General features: G+C 41.7%; 1 protein-coding gene across 2 annotated transcripts in view; it reads left to right on the top strand.

Moving 5' to 3' along the window:
- Window positions 1–1,003: 1,003 nt before the first annotated feature.
- Window positions 1,004–18,288, top strand: part of trpc4b (transient receptor potential cation channel, subfamily C, member 4b) — a 93,015-nt gene continuing 75,730 nt past the window's right edge. The window contains exon 1 of one of the 2 annotated variants that reach the window (XM_063052908.1): window positions 1,004–1,063. The gene's annotated coding sequence lies outside the window, so the exon portion shown is untranslated. Of the gene's footprint in view, window positions 1,064–1,210; window positions 1,585–18,288 lie in introns of those variants that run through there. The other variant, XM_063052907.1, reaches the window with a different exon arrangement.

Below are 18,288 nucleotides of genomic sequence, written 5' to 3'. Positions count from 1 at the left end.
GGCAAATGAGCACATAGAGCAAACGCAGAGAAAAGTCAATGTTTCAGGTCAATTACCTTTCATCGGTACTGAAAAAGTGAGAAAATAAGCATGTGTTTAGGTGCAGAAAGGTAGAGTGGAGAGCATAAGAGGAGTTGTCTGTGATAAAGTGGTAGAGTGGAGAGCATAAGAGGAGTTGTCTGTGATAAGGTGCAGACCAAAGTCGAGGTGACAATTAAATTGTGACATTTAGAGACAGTAGGGAAAATAAACAATTTGAAACTGAAATATCTAGCAAGAGCAGCGTAGAGAGAGAAGTGGAAGTTATCTGACGTGCCCAATACCCATATCGAGTCTCTGGAGCTGCAGTGTGGCTGGGTAGATGAGGTAATATTCCTCCAGTTTACAATGGGATAGCGTAGGAGACATTAGAGGGGAACGATTTTGAGTGTGAAACAGAGAATTAAGGTGAGAATACGATTGGAAGCTGAGGGCCACTCTTGCTGGTCGAAGGCAGGCGTCCTGCGAAGTGATCACGCAATCTATCTGCCTTCGGTTTCTCGAAATGCAATGACCAAATTGCAAGAAGCCTATTAATTCTGGTTTATTGTGATACCAATTCGCCCTCGGCCACCTTCTCTGAATAGAAAAGGTGTTTGGCACCTTTTATATGTTATATCAATGGAGCCCAATCTCAGAAACGGCTACCACGTGGAACCGCCACTTCATTGTACATTTAGCTTAATCTGCCCAGAACATATGTTAAGCCCGTTGACGTAAAAAAAGCGTTGCCTGATTAGATTGTAGTTTCTGAACCCTGTCCCCTTTGTTTGCTGAAACTTTTTTCTTTATATAAAAAAAATACACGGACTGAACGAACTAATTCCTCGCCTGATCATTGCCGGATCTGCCGCGTCCTCGACGGCACTTTGGGCGGGATAACACGCCACTCCCGGCGCTGCCCGGAGGCCACGGACACGGGCGCGGGCGGCTGCTGTCGGGACACGTGCGCAGTGCGGGCGGGGCGCCGGGCTGGCGGGAAGTGCGCCGGCTGCCGGAGGAAGGCGACCGCCGCTCCAGTGCAGTCAGTCCGAGAGCAGCGCGGGGGTGTCGGGGGTGTCGGGGGGGGTGCTCAGCATTTCGACGCTTTCGTCCATTTCCAGCGTGGGTTTTCTCTTCCCGCTGCAGCCTCGCCTTCTGTGATTGCCCCCGCCCGTCTGTCTGTCTATTCTTCGACCAGAGTACTGAAGAAGCAAGTGGGGAAACCGCTCCCCCCGCACGCTGATTTGGTTTGATTTGCTTTTTTTTGGTGGGGGGGGGAATTATAAAGCGCTGTTATTGCTCAACGTTGAACAGTCTGATGATACCAATGAAAAATTTCTCGCGTCGTTTTGATTTGGGATCGGAGCCTCACTTCCCGATTTATATCGACAATAAGGAGTTACTGAAAGAAGAGATGCGTTTTAAGCCGTGAGGAACAGAGAATAGACGGTTGCTGAAGTGCATTTCTTGGGCAGATAGTTGCTGTCAAAATGTAAAACACCGAATGGTTATTTTTTTTTCCTCTGTGGGCACAACCATCACGATGCGGCTTTAGAATACCAAGTAAGTGGTCATCCTCAGGTTGTCGTTACTGTGTTTTACATGTAGTCGCAACGAACAAAATATTGGACGATATCCGTTTTAATTATTTTTAAATGCTGTTAGATTGTGCATGTTGGCATTTTAATGCATTTCGTCTTCAGCGAGTTTGTGTGGAATTTGAGAGGGGTGCTTTTGTGAGAATTATTCCCATTCGATGGTTGTATCGAACTGAAACGCGTTCGGCAGCGGTAATTGGTGTTTAGCAGATTTTGTTGGTGGTTCGAACGAATAGTTTGCGGAATAATAACGGTCCGTTGTTGACTTTACATCGCAGTTAAACTATTATAAACAGTGCGTCAGTGGCTGGTACAGTTTTATTATCGGTAAAGGGCGCCACAAGTGGACAGAGCTGTATCCTGTTGATTTAGAAAAGAACGATGAATTCAGGTATTCTTCTCGTATATAGTTGCATTAAATAATTAAGGACACCAGTATCTGCAAATTATCGCAAGTTAAATGCACTTTACAGACCGGTTCCGAAAGTGGGAGAAATGTAGAGCAAGGTGCATGAAGCCAGAAGTTATTTCTGAGTGCTTTACCTGGAATAACAAAACAAAAGGCGAAGGGGGAGACTATGGTCCAGCTCTAAGTTAACCTTGTTTATCGCAGTTTGGTGTTGATCCAGCCTAGCTCCCCTCCGAAACAATATCTGCTGGTGTGTGTGTGTGTGTGCCCGCAAGTGCAACGTCGTGCAGAAAAAACGAACGCAGTTCAGTACAATAATTTCTGAGAAATTTTCATCGTCCGGCTCGGGTCAATGAATTTTTATTCCGCTGGTTGTGAAGATGTTCACGAACAAAAAAAAAGCCATTTATTTTTAACGAAATTTCAAAATAAAATATTAAATATTGTGACTGTACGAGACGCGGGGTAGGGGAGGATTGTTGAAATGATTGTTATTCGGATACATTTTCTCTTCGAAAATAATTTATGAAAATTGAGCAAATATGGTGTTCTTGAAGTTCTACAGCTTGGTTATGAGTTTGTCCAGAAGGATTTAGTTTTGGGGATCCCCAGTCACTAGTTCCAGACAGTTTCCGAGCAACAATTACAGAGGCAACTGTGAGTATGAACACGGAGTTAGAGAGACTATCAACCTATTTTTCGTAAAAGATAATGCGTTCGAGTGTATGCTTGATTTTGAATTCAACAAATTCAACAATCTCTATCTAATTTATATAATTATTTTAGTATCAAATATGTTTATAATTCGCAATTTAAAGTGACTCGTTTGCATTTACACTTAAGTGATGGGGATTGCTGACGACATTTTGCAAATGCACTGCGTAGAATTTTGGCATATTTATAAGAGCTGATAGGATATGAGCTTAGTTAATAACTTATCAGCCACAGAACATTTACCCCGGTCAATGCTTTTCGTTTAGCTTTGGTAACTTTTCTTGCACGCCGATCCTCGGAGAAACCCCATGGATAGGATAGAGGGGCAACATTTCTAATCATTTGTGGGCATTATCTTGCATTCATTTTAAAATACATTGCTAAAATTATGTTAAATATTTAATAGAGAACAATACAAGTACTGGCAAATCCTTTCGGAGGAACTGACGCGGGATAATTTCAGACTCCGCAAAAATCATACACGTGATTGAAAATATCGTTGGAGACCCCAATTTCATTTTATTGTACTGCGAATGTCTGAAAGAAAATATGGTTGAACGAGTTCAACAATATTTACGAAATCTACAGATTTAACCGATTAACGGATCTTTGAATTCTTGTTGACTGTGGTAACTGCATTGGCGTAATTTGTGTTGATCTTGGAATTTGCATTAAACCAAGTGGAAGCCTATTTGGTTATTGCTTCAAGATTCTTATCTATGAGGACCAACAGGCAGTTAATAATCCACTTTTTTTAATCTCAGCCAGACACATGTTCAAATCTGTGCAACTACACTTAGTATGCTCATTGTTATATCAATGTTAAGTAATTCTATGTTATTTGCCTATTGCTGATATTGTAACAGGACAATAACCTGATATTTACTTGTAGGCTATATTGTACATTGTGCTTCCTATTTTGGTGGCAGCCAGCATTTTCTACAGGCAATCTCTACAATTCAACCAGTGTAGCATTAGTTTGGATGTCCTATATCTATATCATATTGAGAGAGAAAAACAGCCCTTTTTGGCATTCTTTGTCACTACTGTAGAAATTGTAGGCCTGCATCCAAGAACAAGGGTTTGTGGTCAATGACCAATGTGCATGATCTTTCCAACAGAAATTAGTGAAGCCAGTCCATTTACTAGTACTACCATCACCATCTCAGCATAGTTCTTGCCCTGCTTTGTTAGTGCTAGTGTTTGGTCTTTAACCACAAGGAAGATACAAGTATACACAATAGGAGCAGGATTACAACAAACAACATACATCAAAGTTGCTGGTGAGCACAGCAGGCCAAGCAGCATCTATAGGAAGAGGCGCAGTCGACGTTTCAGGCCGAGACCCTTCGTCAGGAGCAGGATTAATCCACTTTCCACTTAAGCCTGCTCTACCATTTAATAAAATGGTTTGGTTTATTATTAGTATCACATGTACCTAAGTACAGCGAAAAATTGTTTTACATATCATCCATGCAGAGTATTTATCACATTAGTGCAAGGGAAAACAACAACAATCCAGATTAAAAGCTTTACATTTGTAGGGAAGTGCAGTGCAGGCAGTTAAGTTACAAAGCCACTATCATGACTGGTCTAATTGTAATCTCAGTTCTGCATTCCTTTCTATCACTGTAAATTTTTATTATTTTTTTCTATGTTTCTCTTGAAACATATTCTGTTTCTACCATCTTTTGGAGTAGAATTCCAAAGAAGAAATGTCTTCACATCTCATCTTGAACAGTTTATATTATGAGAACACTCAGTCCTCTTTTATTGTCATTTAGAAATGCGTACATGCATTAAGAAATGATACAATGTTTCTCCGGAGTGATATCACAGAAGACAGGACAAACCAAAGACTAACACTGACAGAACCACATAATTACAACATATAGTTACAGCAGTGCAAAACGATACTATAATTTGATGAAGAACAGACCATGGGCACAGTAAAAATAAAAATCTCAAAGTCCCTACTGAGTCCATCCATCCGAAAATTCCGAGCTTCCGACCAGCCTCTCCGATACAGCTTCCCGAGCGGCATCCTCTGCTGAGCGCCTTCGACCTCTCTCCAGCTGCTGAAACACGCAAAGCCAAGGATTTCGAGGCCTTCAGCTCCGGAGATTCCGGTTACCACACAGTAGTAGCGGCAGTAAACCCTAGTTTGAAATTTTTCTGCAAGAAGAAAAATTCTGTCCACATTCATGCTGTTTATAAAAAAAACCCTCAAGATTTTCGATGCTTCAATTAATACCCCTATTGTTTTTGTAAACTACTAACCTGTGAACCTTCCTTCATTTGAGAACCAGCTTATTTTGTTAATCCTGACTTGTTGACTCTTGGTCTTGTATAGCAAAGTGAATGTGCAGGAAGAAGCTACAGAGAATAGTGGACACGGCCCAGTATATCGTGGGCACCTGCTTCACTACCGATAGGCCATGTCATCTTCTGTGGCCTCTATCAGGCCTGGAATCTCACACCATCAGTTTCAAGAACTGCTACTTCCCTTCAGCAATTCAGTTCTTGAACTGTCCAGCACAAACCTAATCACGACCATTGAGTAACACTGGCCACTCTGCCCATTTTGTACTGAAACGGACTTCTTTTGTTCAAATTCTGTGATTTTTGAAAAATTGTGTACAATTTATGCTGAATGAATGCTTTAGTTATGAATGCTGCTTATATGATGATTTGTGCCTATGATACTGCTGCAAGCAAGTTCTTCTTTGCACCAGTGTTTACATGTACCTGTGGATTTGACATGAATTTGATTTTGACTTTGGTAAGCATTTTTTTGAATTGTTACCAACAGATTAAAATCTTCTTTGAAAAGGAGCAGCAAAGCAGCACGCAAACTCTGGTGCTCTATGTAACTGAATTTCTGCTTCCCTTGGTATCGATTGATGATGTTTTGTTACCTTACCTAATTTCTCACTGTACTTACAGACCTTTGTATTCAGTATGTACTGCAGAAGGTTTCAATGCCATTGTACAGTCTGTTAAGTATTAGCATTCATTTGACTATACCTAAAGAAGATTGAAGTTCAGTCATACTCTTGGGTTTTCATAGCAGCTAGCCTAACACTTCCCTGCACAGATGATCAGGGTTCAATTCCCACTGCTGTCTGTAGGGAATTTGTATGTTCTCCCCATGATCGTGTGGGTTTCCCTATGGTATTCCAGCTTCCTCCTTATTCTAAAGTCATATGGATTAGTATGTTGTGGGCATGCTGTGTTGGTGCCACAGTATGGTGATACTTGTAGGCTGTCCCCAGTCACAGAGTCATAGAAAAGTACAGCATAGAAACAGGACCTTTGGCCCATCTAGCCCATACTGACTCATTTTAATTGCCTATTCCCATCAACCTGCACTGGGACTGTACCCCTCCATACTCCTCCAAGTTCCTATCCAAACTTCTCTTAAACATTGAAATCGAGCTTGAATGCACCACTTCCACTGGCTGCTCATTCCTCACTCTCACGACCCTCTGAAAAAGTTCCCCCTCATTTTTTCCTTAAACTTTTTACCTTTTACTCTTAACCATGACTTCTCGTTGTATTCCCACCCAACCTCGGTGGAAGAGCCCGTTTGCATTTACCCTTTCTATACCCCTCATAATTTTGTATACCTCTATCAAATCTCCTGTCTTCTACATTCCAAGGAATAAAGTCCTAACTTATTCAATCTTTCCTTGTAGCTTAGGTCTTCCAGACCTGACAATATCCTTGTGAATTTTTTCAGTACTATTTCAAAGTTATTTTCATCTTTCCAGTAGGTAGGTGACCAAAACAGCACCCAGTACTCCATATTAGATCTCACTAATGTCTCAGACAACTTGAACATTACATCCTATCTCCTTTAGTCATATTTTGGTTTATGAAAGTCAATGTGCTAAAAGCACATCGTTGGACTCTGGTCATTGACACAAACAACACATTTTGCTTTGTTTTGATGTATATGTGACAAAGCTAATCTCTTGCCTCTTTAGTAACATCTCAGCCTTTTCCTTGACTATTGTAGGCTGTCTGCATCCACCATTAAGCCCAATTAAAGCACTTCCTCCTCCATAAAGATACATTTGAGAATGGTAGGTGCCTGGAGTGGGCTGCTCGTGGTGGGAGCGGATATGATATTGGTGTTTAAGAAGCTCTTATAGACACATGAATATGCAGGTAATGTAGTGTTATAGATCATTTGTGGACAGAAGGGATTTAGTTTAATTCAGTATTGTGTTCACTCCAGACATTGTGGGCCAAAGTGCATATTCCTCTGCTGCACTGTTCTATTTTCTGTTCTCTGGTTCACTGGCATCTATAGGATTTTAAAGTTTCCTAATTGCCAGCATATGTAGGAGTTTGAAAAATACCTAATTGTTGTCAGTAAGGAACAGTTGTTAATTATTGTTTATATTTAGCTTAGTGGGGGTGGGGAGGAGAATGATCCCTGTATCTGACCTGTTGTTTTCAACTGTTTTGATTGAAGCTTGTAAGTTAACAATGCCTCTTATTTGAAAACAGATTAAACAATTGGACAGAAATGTAGAGACAGACAGCAGGGAAATAGATTAAAGGGTGTTAACCAAGAGGCACGATGTTTATTTGAAAGTTCATCCCACAGTGATAAGCATTTATATAGTTCATCAGACTTCAATTACATGAACATTCTGTAAACACTTCCATGAATATATTTCGGAGCAACAACATTGGAACAAGTTGACTGAAAAAGGAAATTTTTATATTTGTTGAGAGATGGTAAGGGACAGGAGAAAGCGAAGCAGAAAACATGGAAAGACCAACAACATGTTGGAGACACATGAATAAAAGAACATCATATATTCTCTCTGAATTGTTAGCATTATTAGTTCCTTAAGCTTGTTATAGCCCGGTGCCGGGGGGGGGGGCGGGGGAGGAGTGTGATAGTGGGAACTTATCCCCACCACCTATTAAATGCTCCCAGTGGTATGTGTCTCACATAGCCTCTGACAACCAAGCCCAGCTCTCGGCTTTCACGTGTAGCTTCGCTACTGAGCCTGGCAGAACTCTTTCTAATGACAGGAGAAGGGGCAAAAGCAGGTTACTAGCACCTTAAAACCAATCCTTCATGCAGATGGAGTTCGCCAGCCGTGGTTGAAAGCTCATCTAGGAGAAGGAAAACTCTGATATGAAACCTCCACTGCATTGTCATGGGGAAGGCATTGGGAGTAAGCTCAAGGAAAAATCCAGAGCTGGAGTCCCTAAGGCAGTTCTACGTTGAGATCAACACTGACTGGCAACTCCTGCGATGCTGCTATTACCAAACTGCATCGGTCTCGCTGGTTGACCCTGACCAACAGCCTCATTGGCATTAATATTGTAAAGGTGTTTTAAGTATTGGCTGTGAAGTGGCTAACAGTTTCTGTTTGTAGGATTTTTGCTGGAAAATTAAGTGCTATTGAATTAACCTTGCAAAAGACATGGATTTTTTTTCTCTCCTAGCAGAGATAAGACCACGATACACAAGAGCAGAATTAGGCTATTTGGTCCATCAGGTATACTCCAAGAGCCAACAATCTCTTCCTCGTTGTTAACCCTTTCATTCCCGGAATCATTCTCATGAACCACCTCTGGATACTCTCTTAGATATAGAGCCCAAAACTGCTCACAATATTTTAAGTGTGGTTTGTCTCATGATTTAAAATACTTAGCATTATATCCTTGCTCTTATATTCTAGTCCTCTTGAAATGGATGCTAACATTGCATTTGCCTTTCTCACTACCAATTTAACCTGCAAGTTAACCTTTAGGGAATCTTACACAGGACTCCCAAGTTCCTTTGTACCTCTGACTTTTGAGTTTTCTCCCTATTTAGAAAATATTTATTTCTTCTACTAAAGTGCATGAGCATACACTTCCTTACACTATATTTCATCTGCCACTTGTTTGCCCATTCTCCCAAACTGTCTGTCCTTATGCAGACTCCCTGCTTCCTCAATACTACCTGCTCTTCCACCTATCTTTGTATTGTCTGCAAACTTGGCCACAAAGCCATTAATCTGTCATCCAAATCAGTGACATATAACATGAAAAGAAGCAGTCCCAACACCAACTCCTGTGCCACACCACTAGTCACTGGCAGTCAACCAGAAAAGGTTCCCTTTATTCCCACTCTTTGTCTCCTGCCAATCAGCCTATCTTCCATCCATACTAGAATCTTTCCTCTAATACAATAGGCTCTTATTTTGTTAGCAGACTCAATATGTGGCATCTTGTTGAGGGCCTTCTGAAAATCCAAGTGAACAACATCCACTGACTCTCTCCTTTGTCTATCTTACCTGTTATTTCAAAGAATTCCCACAGATTTGTCAAGCAAGATCTCACCTTAAGGAAAACATTTTATTATGTTCCTCCAAGTACCCTGAAACCTCATCCTTGAACAATGGACCCAAACATCTTCGCAACCACTGAAGTCAGGTTTACTGGCCTATAATTTTCTCACTTTTGCTTACCTCCCTCTTAAAGAATGGAGTACATTTGCAATTTTCCAGTCCTGCAGAATCTAGTGCTTCTTGAAAGATCATAACTAATATCTCCGCAGTTGCTTCAGTTACCTCTATCAGTACCCTGGTTATGGTCTATCTGGCCCAGGTGATTATTATTAAGGAGAAGATGCTTTAAGAGCTGAAAAGTCTGAAGATAGATCTTTTAGATCTTTCAGCCCTGAAGCACCTTCTTCTTAGTAATAGCAACTACACTTATGTCTCTGACATCGCGAACTTCTGGCATACTGTTGGTGTCTTTCACAGTGAAGACTGATGCAATATATTTATTAAGTTCATCTGCTATATTTCTTTGTCTCCCATTGCTACCTCTTCAGCATCATTTTCCAGTAGTCCGATATCCACTCTCACCTTTCCTTTATTTATTATATATTCGAAAAATCTTTTGGTATTCTCATTTATATTATTAGTTAGATTACCTTCATATTTCATCTTTTCTCTCCTTATGGCTTTTTTAATTGCCTTCTGTTTATTATAATCTTCCCAATCCTCTATTTTCTCACTTAGTTTGCTACTGTATATTACATGCCAGCTCATTTACTTTAATGCTCTCTTTGACTTGTCAGTCATGGTTGCCTCAACCACCCTTCAGAATATCACTTTATCCTTGGGATATGCAGTATCCTGTCCCCTTCCAATCTATTTTGGCTAGCACCTCCTCATGACTCTGTAATTTCTTTTACTCCACTGTAGTACTGATTACTCTGACTTTCTTATCCATCTTAGAATTCACCCTGCAGTTTATCTTATTATGATCACTGCCTTCTAAGGGTTCCTTTAAGCTCCCCAATCAAATCTGGTTCAGTACACGATACCCACTCCAGAAATGTCTTTCCCCAGTGGGCTTAACCATAAGCTGCTCTAAAAAGCCATCTCGTAGGCGTTTTACAAATTCCCTCTCTTGGGATCTAGCACCAGTCTGATTTTCCCAGTCTGCCTGCATATTGAAATCCCCATATCTTAACATTCCTCTTTTTGCATGGATTTTCTATCTCACTTTGTAATTTGTTTATTATTTGGAGGCCTGTAACTACCATCAGTCTTTTCACCCTTGCAGTTTCTTTACCCACAAGGGTTCTACATCTTTGGATCCCTTGTCACCTATTTCTAAGGATTTGGTTTCATTTTTTACCGACAGAGCCATCCGACCCCTATGTCTACATTCCTGTCCTTTTGATGCAATGTGTATTTTTGGATATTAAGCTCCTAACTATAATCTTTCAGCCACAACTCTGATGCCCACAACTTCATACCTGCCAATCTAATTGTGCCACAAGATCAACCTTATTCTGTATTGAGTGTATTCAAATATATCACCTTCAGTCCTGTATTCATCACCCTTTTTGATTTTTGTCCACTGTGTTACACTTCAACTCATCCCACTGACTGCAATTTTGCCCTGTCATCTGCCTGTCCTTCCTCTGTCTCACTATACACTGCATCTACTTGTATACCAACTTCCACATCTGCAACCCGATTGCTCCAGATCCTGTCCCCCTGCCAAATTAATTCAAACTCTCCCCAACAGTTCTAGCAAACCTGCCCACAAGGATATTGGTCCCTCATGGGTTCAGGTGTAACCTGTCCTTTTTTCACTGGTCATACTTTCCCCGGATCCCAATGATCCGGAAATCTGAAACCCTTCCCCCCAAGATGATTCAATTCACAAACAAGAGAAAATTTGCAGATGTTGGAAATTAGAGCAACACACGCACAATGCTGGAGGAACTCAGCAGGCCAGACAGCATCTATGGGGAAAAAAGGTACAGTCGACGTTTCGGGCTGAAACTCAAAATTGTTTCAATTTCAATTGTTTGTTGAAAAAATACAGCTGTATCTGGAAGGTCCAACTGCTGGTGAATCAGTACCCTGGCAAAAACCACCAGGACAAAAGAACACTCCCAAGCTACTCCATGAAAAGGTTATTGAAAAGCTCAAGTCAGGACAAGAAATTTCCAAGTCACTGAATATCCCTTGGAATACAGTTAAGTCAATCATCAAGAAATGGAAAGAATATGACACAGCTTCATATTGGCAACAATTATAACAGTGCCCAAGAAGAATAATGTGAGCTACCTTCATGAATATCGTCCAGTAGCACTTGCATCTACAGTGATGAAATGCTTTGAGAGGTTGGTCGTGACTAAACTGAACTCCTGCCTCAGCAAGGACCTGGACCCTCTGCTATTTGCCTTTCACCTCAATGGGTGAACGGCAGATGCAATCTTAGTGGCTCTTCGCATGGCCTTAGACCACCTGGACAATACAAATACCAATGTCAGGATGCTGTTCATCGACTATAGCTCAACATTTAACCCCGTCTTTCCCACAGTCCTGATTGAGGAGATACAGAACCTTGGCTTCTGTACCTCCCTCTGCAATTGGATCCTCAACTTCCTAACTGGAAAACCAATCTGTGCAGATAATATCTCCTCCTCACTGACTACCAACACTGGTGCACCTCAGGGGTGTGCACTTGACCCACTGCTCTACTCTTTTTATACCCATGACTGTGTGGCTAGGCATAACTCAAATACCATCTATAAATTTACTAACTATTATCTCAGATGGAGATGACAGCATGCACAGAAGCAAGATATACCAATTAGTGGAGTGGTGTCACAGCAATAATCTTGCACTGAAAGAGTTGAATGTGGATTTCAGGAAGGGTAAGACGAAGGAACACATACCAATCCTCATAGAGGGATCAGAAGTGGAGAGAGTGAGCAGCTTCAAGTTCCTGGGTGTCAAGATCTCTGAGGACCTAACCTGGTCCCAACATATCAATGCAGCTATAAAGAAGACAAGACAGCGACTATGCTTCATTAGGAGTTTGAAGAGATTTGGTATGTCAACAAAAGCACTCAAATTTCTATAGATGTACTGTGGAGAGCATTCTGACAGGCTGCATCACTGTCTGGTATGGGGGCGGGGTTGCTACTGCACAGGATCGAAAGAAGCTGCAGATCAGTTGTAAGTTTAGTTGGCTTCAACTTGGGTACTAGCCTACAAAGTACCCAGGACATCTTCCAGGAATGATGTCTCAGAAAGGCAGCATCCATTATTAAGGACCCCCAGCATCCAGGACATGCTGTTCTCTCATTGTTACCATCAAGTAGGAGGGACAGAACCCTGAAGGCACACACTCAGCGATTCATGAACAGTTTCTTCCTCTCTGCCATCCAATTCCTAAATAGACATCGAACCCCTGAACACTACCTCATTTTTTCAGAAGATATTATTTCTGTTTTGCATGATTTTTAATCTCCAATATACATGTACTGTTTTTTGCTTAATCTTTTATATTATGTACTGCATTATATTGCTACTGCTAAGTATAACAAATTTCACGACACATGCCGATGATAATAAATCTGATTTTGATTCTGATGGAAAGAATGTAACACAGCTGTAAACCTCAAACACCAGGAAATCTGCAGATGCTGGAAATTCAAGCAAAACACACAAAAAATGCTGGTAAACGCAGCAGGCCAGGCAGCATCTATAGGAAGAGGTACAGTCGACGTTTCGGGCGGAGACCCTCTGTCAGGACTAACTGAAAGAAGAGACAGTAAGAGATTTGGGGGGGGGGGAGAGATCTGAAATGATAGGAGAAGGCGGGAGAGGGAGGGATGGAGCTAAGAGCTGGAAAGTTGATTGGCAAAAGGGATATGAGGCTGGAGAAAGGAGAGGATCATGGGATGGTAGGGAGAAAGAAGGGGGGGTGGGACCCAGAGGATGGGCAAGGAGTTATAGTGAGAGGGACAGAGGGAGAAAACTGAAAATAAATAAATAAATTAAATAAATAAGGGATGGGGTACGAAGGGGAGGTGAGGCATTAACAGAAGTTAGAGAAGTTGATGTTCATGCCATCAGGTTGGAGGCCATCCAGACGGAATATAAGGTGGTGTTCCTCCAACCTGAGTGTGGCTTCATTTTGACAGTAGAAGAGGCCATGGATAGACATATCAGAATGGGAATGGGGTGTGGAATTCTGTAAATCTGCCTAGAGTAGGCCATCCTCAAAAACTGAGTGACCATGCAAGAAGGGGACTAGTGAGGGAGGCCACCAGGAATGGTATGACAACTCTAGAGCAGTTACTAGCTTCACTGGCTGAGATGGGAGAGATTGCACATACAGTAAGTATTGCCCAAATGCTTCACCAGTTGCAGCTTTATGGGAGAATGGTGAAGAGAAAGCCACTGTTGGAAAAAAAAACAAATGAAATCTTGGCTAGTTTGCCAAGAAGTATGTGGAAGACTCTGAAATCAGCTAGAAAGTTCTATGGTCTGATGAAACCAAAATTGAGCTTTGTTTGGCATAAATCAAGTACCGCATGTCATCAGAAACACACCATCCCCACCCCGATGGTGCTGGGTGCATCATGCTATGGGGATGCTTCACTGCAGCAGGCCCTTGAAGGCTTGTGAAGGTAGAGGGTAAAATGAATGCAGCAAAATACAGGGAAATCCTGGAAGAAAACCTGATGCAGTCTGCAAGAGAACTGTGACTTGGGAGAAGATTTGTATTCCAGCAAGACAATGACCCCAGCATAAAGCCAAAGCTACACAGGAGTGGCTTAAAAACAACGAAATTAATGTTCTTGGGTGGTCAAGTCAAGAGTCCAGACCTTAATCCAATTGAGAATTTATGGCTGAACTTGAAAAAAATTGTCACTCACTATCCCCATGCAATCTGGCAGAGTGTGAGCAGTTTTATAAAGAAGAATGGGGGAAAATTGCAGTGTCCAGATGTGCAAAGCTGTTAGAGACCTATCCACAGGCTCAAGACTGTAATTCCTGCCAAAGGTGAATCTACTAAATACTGACTTGAAGAGGGTAAAAACTTGTGCAATCAGTTATTTTGTTTTATATTTGTAATTAATTTAGATCACTTTGTAGAGATCTGTTTTCACTTTGACACAAGAGTCTTTTTCTGCTAATCAGTGTCAAAAAAGCCAGATTAAATCCACTGTGACTCAATGTTGTCAAACAATGAAACATAAAAACTTCCGGAGTGGGGGGGAAGGGGGTGAATACTTTCTGTAGGCACTGTACTTATTATTGAGGGGAATGGCCACTGGATACTTCGCTCTGGCTGCCTTTTGCCTTCCCCTCTGCTGACAATCACTCAGATCACGTTATATCTGTGAAGGGTTGGATTAAAGCCATTGACTTGAAGCTTCTGGCTAAAAAATAGTAAGGGTTTGAGATCAAGGCTAGGCTGCTCAGAATCATGGAGGGGCGGAGAGTAGATGATGTAGTTGCTTCAGATGATGTTGGGTAGATTGTAATAAACTTGGGAGTGTTTAGGTCATTTACATACATAGGAGGTGTGAGAGACAGAAGATAGAGAAAATCTAGGTAATTGAGTCTTTTTAAAGGTACCTAGCTAAGTCCTGTTTCACTGACAGCATGGGATAAACTCACAGATGACTGCTCAAGGTACTAGAATCACCAATGTATCTGCTGTGTGAGGAGTCTGGACTGCACAAGCCACCATTTCCCTTTTGAAAGCTATGGGTGCCATTAGATGCTGTTGTATGTTTTAGATCCCCCATGCTTCATAAATCAAGTGCATAGTAGTTCCCACAATGAAACTTGTGGACATTAATGAAAATTGAGGATTTCACTTTTTTTTACATTTACATTTCAAACAAAGTGCATTGTTTTGCATACAAAATGAACACTCAATTTTCTCAAATATTTATCTAATTCGAAAAGAGATCAACCAGGTCAATTGTTTTGGGTTGTTCATATTGTCACTTCTTATTCAGTTAGATTCTTTCAAAATTAATTACATGGTGCTTATTGCTTGATCTATTTTGTTTTTCTATCATGAATATCCAGCTTTTTTAATATAGTATTCTTACTTACAAATTGGATTTCACCCATATTTGTGGGCCAAGATGGGTGCTATGTTCTAGCACAGTGAGATCACCAAAGAATCATGAAATTTAACCATTCTTGCTTTTAGAAATTATGTATTCACAAGCAGCAGCTGTTGCCTGAGCTCACAGATGCCTGGTCAGTGCAAGTCAGAACCTGGCAGGTAGGTTCTCCTGCAAGTAAAGGAAAACAATGAAGAGGGAAGGAATCACTAACGGGAGGTGGGTGTTAGAATTTTGAGACTAATGCAAAAAGGTTTAAAATTAATCTAGACAGGACAAGTAACTGGGCAAGAATGTGACAGATGGTCTGTAGTGTAGGACAATGTGAAGTCATTCACTGTGAATTATTTTAATGGTGAGATGTATAAGGTTAACGTTCCTAGGGACCTTTATCTAGACAGGACAAGTAACTGGGCAAGAATGTGACAGATGGTCTATAATGTAGGAAAATGTGAGGTCATTCACTGTGAATTATTTTAATGGTGAGATTGTATAAGGTTAATGTTCTTAGGGACCTTTGTGTCTTCGTATCAGGATCAGACTTATTATCACTGACCTGACGTGAACTTTGTTGGTTTGTAGTAGCAGTACAGTGCAAAGGGTCAAAATGACTATAAGTTATGAAATGGATAGTGCAAGAAAGGAATAATGTTCATGGTCGTTTCAGAAATCTGTTGGTAAAGGGTAAGAAGCTGTCTCTGAATCATTAAGTTTGGATCTTTAGGCGCCTGCACCTTTCCCTGATGATAATAGTGAAAGAGAAGACCGCATGTTGTGGCTGGTAAGGGTCCTTCATGATGGGTGCCACCTTCTTGAGACACTTACTTTTGAAGATGTCCTTGATGGTTGGAGTGGAGCTGGTTTGATCGACAACCCTCGGTAGCCTCTTGCAATCCTGTGAATTGGAGCCTCCATACAAGTCATGCAACTAGTCAGAATACTCTCCACTATATAATAAAAATTGCAAATATCTTTGGTGACATACATATCTCCTCAAAAACTCCTAATGAAGTGGAGCCACTGGTGAGCCTTGTTTGTAGCTGTATGTAATTTAATGTAATGTTACAGGTAGAATGAACAATTGAGACAAATGGAATGCCAGTCTTTATTGCTTGAGGGTAGAATGGGGGTGGGGGAAGCTGAATCTTAAGTGCTAATATTAAACAGACTAGGCTTATGCAATTATAAGTTTAGAAGAATGACTGGTGATATCATTGTAGCAAGCCCTTAAGAGGTTTGAAAGGGTTGGTAAGGGGCTGTGTTTTTCACTGGCTGGGTTTTAGAATCTGGGTTATGATCTTAAAGGAACAACCTTTTCTGGCTGTGATGATCATCTAAGTGGTTGTGAATCTTTGGGATTTTCTGTCCAAGAAGTGTTAGAGGCTGAGTTATTGAGTGTCTTCAAAGTGGAGACTAATAGATTTTTGGATATGAAGACAATGGATGTGCAATTTGTGCAACAAAGTGGCACTGAGGTAAAAGATCAGATGTGATCTTGCTGTATCAAGGATTTGCCATGAAAACACAGGTAGGCTACTCCTGATTTTTATTAGATCTTCTCTCAAACCTCTGCAGAAAACTGCTCCAGCTTCTCTAACCTATAATTGTAACCCCCGTCATCCAAGGAACTATTCTCACAGATCTTTTCTGTACCCTTTCTTATGCCTGTACATCCTACCTTTTAACAAAATCTAGAACCAAGCAACACATACAAAATGCTGGTGGAATGCAGCAGGCCAGACAGCATCCATAGGAAGAAGCACAGTCAACCTTTCGGGCTGAGGCCCTTCGTCAGGACTAACTGAAAGAAGAGATAGTAAGAGATTTGAAAATGGGAGGAGGAGAGGGAGATCCGAAATGATAGGAGAAGATAGGAGGGGGAGGGATAGAGCTAAGAGCTGGAAAGTTGATTGGCAAAAGGGATACAAGGCTGGAGAAGGGAGAGGATCATGGGACAGGAGGCCTAGGGAGAAAGAAAGGGGGAGGGGAGTGCCAGAGGAAGATGGAGAGCAGGCAAGGAGTTATTGTGAGAGGGACAGAGAGAGAAAAAAGGAAAAAAATAATAAATGACAAATAAATAAGGGATGGGGTAAGAACAGGAGGAGGGGTATTAACAGAAGTTGGAGAAGTCAATGTTCATGCCATCAGGTTGGAGGCTACCCAGACGGAATATAAGGTGTTGTTCCTCCAACCTGAGTGTGGCTTCATCTTGACAGTAGAGGAGGCTGTGGATAGACATATCAGAATAGGACATGGAATTCAAATGTGTGGCCACTGGGAGATCCTGCTTTCTCTGGCGGACAGAGCATAGGTGTTCAGCGAAATGGTCTCCCAGTCTGCGTCACGTCTCACCAATATATAGAAGGCCGCGCCAGGAGCACCATACGCAGCATATCACACCAGCCGACTCACAGGTGAAGTGTTGCCTCACCTGGAAGGACTATCTGGGGATCTGGCATCTGGTGCGACCCTCTATATACTGGTGATACCCAACGCAGACTGGGAGACCATTTTGCTGAACACCTACGCTCTGTCCACCAGAGAAAGCAGGATCTCCCAGTGGCCATACATTTTAATTTCACGTCCCATTCCCATTCTGATATGTCTATCCATGGCCGCCTCTACTGTCAAGATGAAGCCACACTCAGGTTGGAGGAACAACACCTTATATTCCGTCTGGATAGCCTCCAACCTGACGGCAGAACATTGACTTCTCTAACTTCCGTTAATGCTCCTCCTCCCGTCCTTACCCCATCCCTTATTTATTTATTATTTTTTCCTTTATTTTTCTCTCTCTCTCCCTCTCACAATAGCTCCTTGCCTGTTCTCCATCTTCCTCTGGTGCTCCCCTCCCCCTTTCTTTCTCCCTCGGCCTCCTATCCAATGATCCTCTCCCTTCTCCAGACTTGTATCCCTTTTGCCAATCAACTTTCCAGATCTTAGCTCTATCCCTCCCCCTCCTGTCTTCTCCTATCATTTTGGATCTCCCTCTCCTCCTCCCACTTTCAAATCTCTTACTGTCTCTTCTTTCAGTTAGTCCTGATGAAGGGTCTCGGCCCGAAACGTCGACTGCTTCTTCCTGTGGATGCTGTCTGGCCTGCTGCATTCCACCAGCATTT

Source organism: Mobula hypostoma, chromosome 7, assembly GCF_963921235.1.
Source record: "Mobula hypostoma chromosome 7, sMobHyp1.1, whole genome shotgun sequence".
NCBI lineage: Eukaryota > Metazoa > Chordata > Chondrichthyes > Myliobatiformes > Myliobatidae > Mobula > Mobula hypostoma.
Note: the sequence above shows the minus strand (reverse complement) of the source record. Positions and strands in the feature narration are given on the sequence as shown.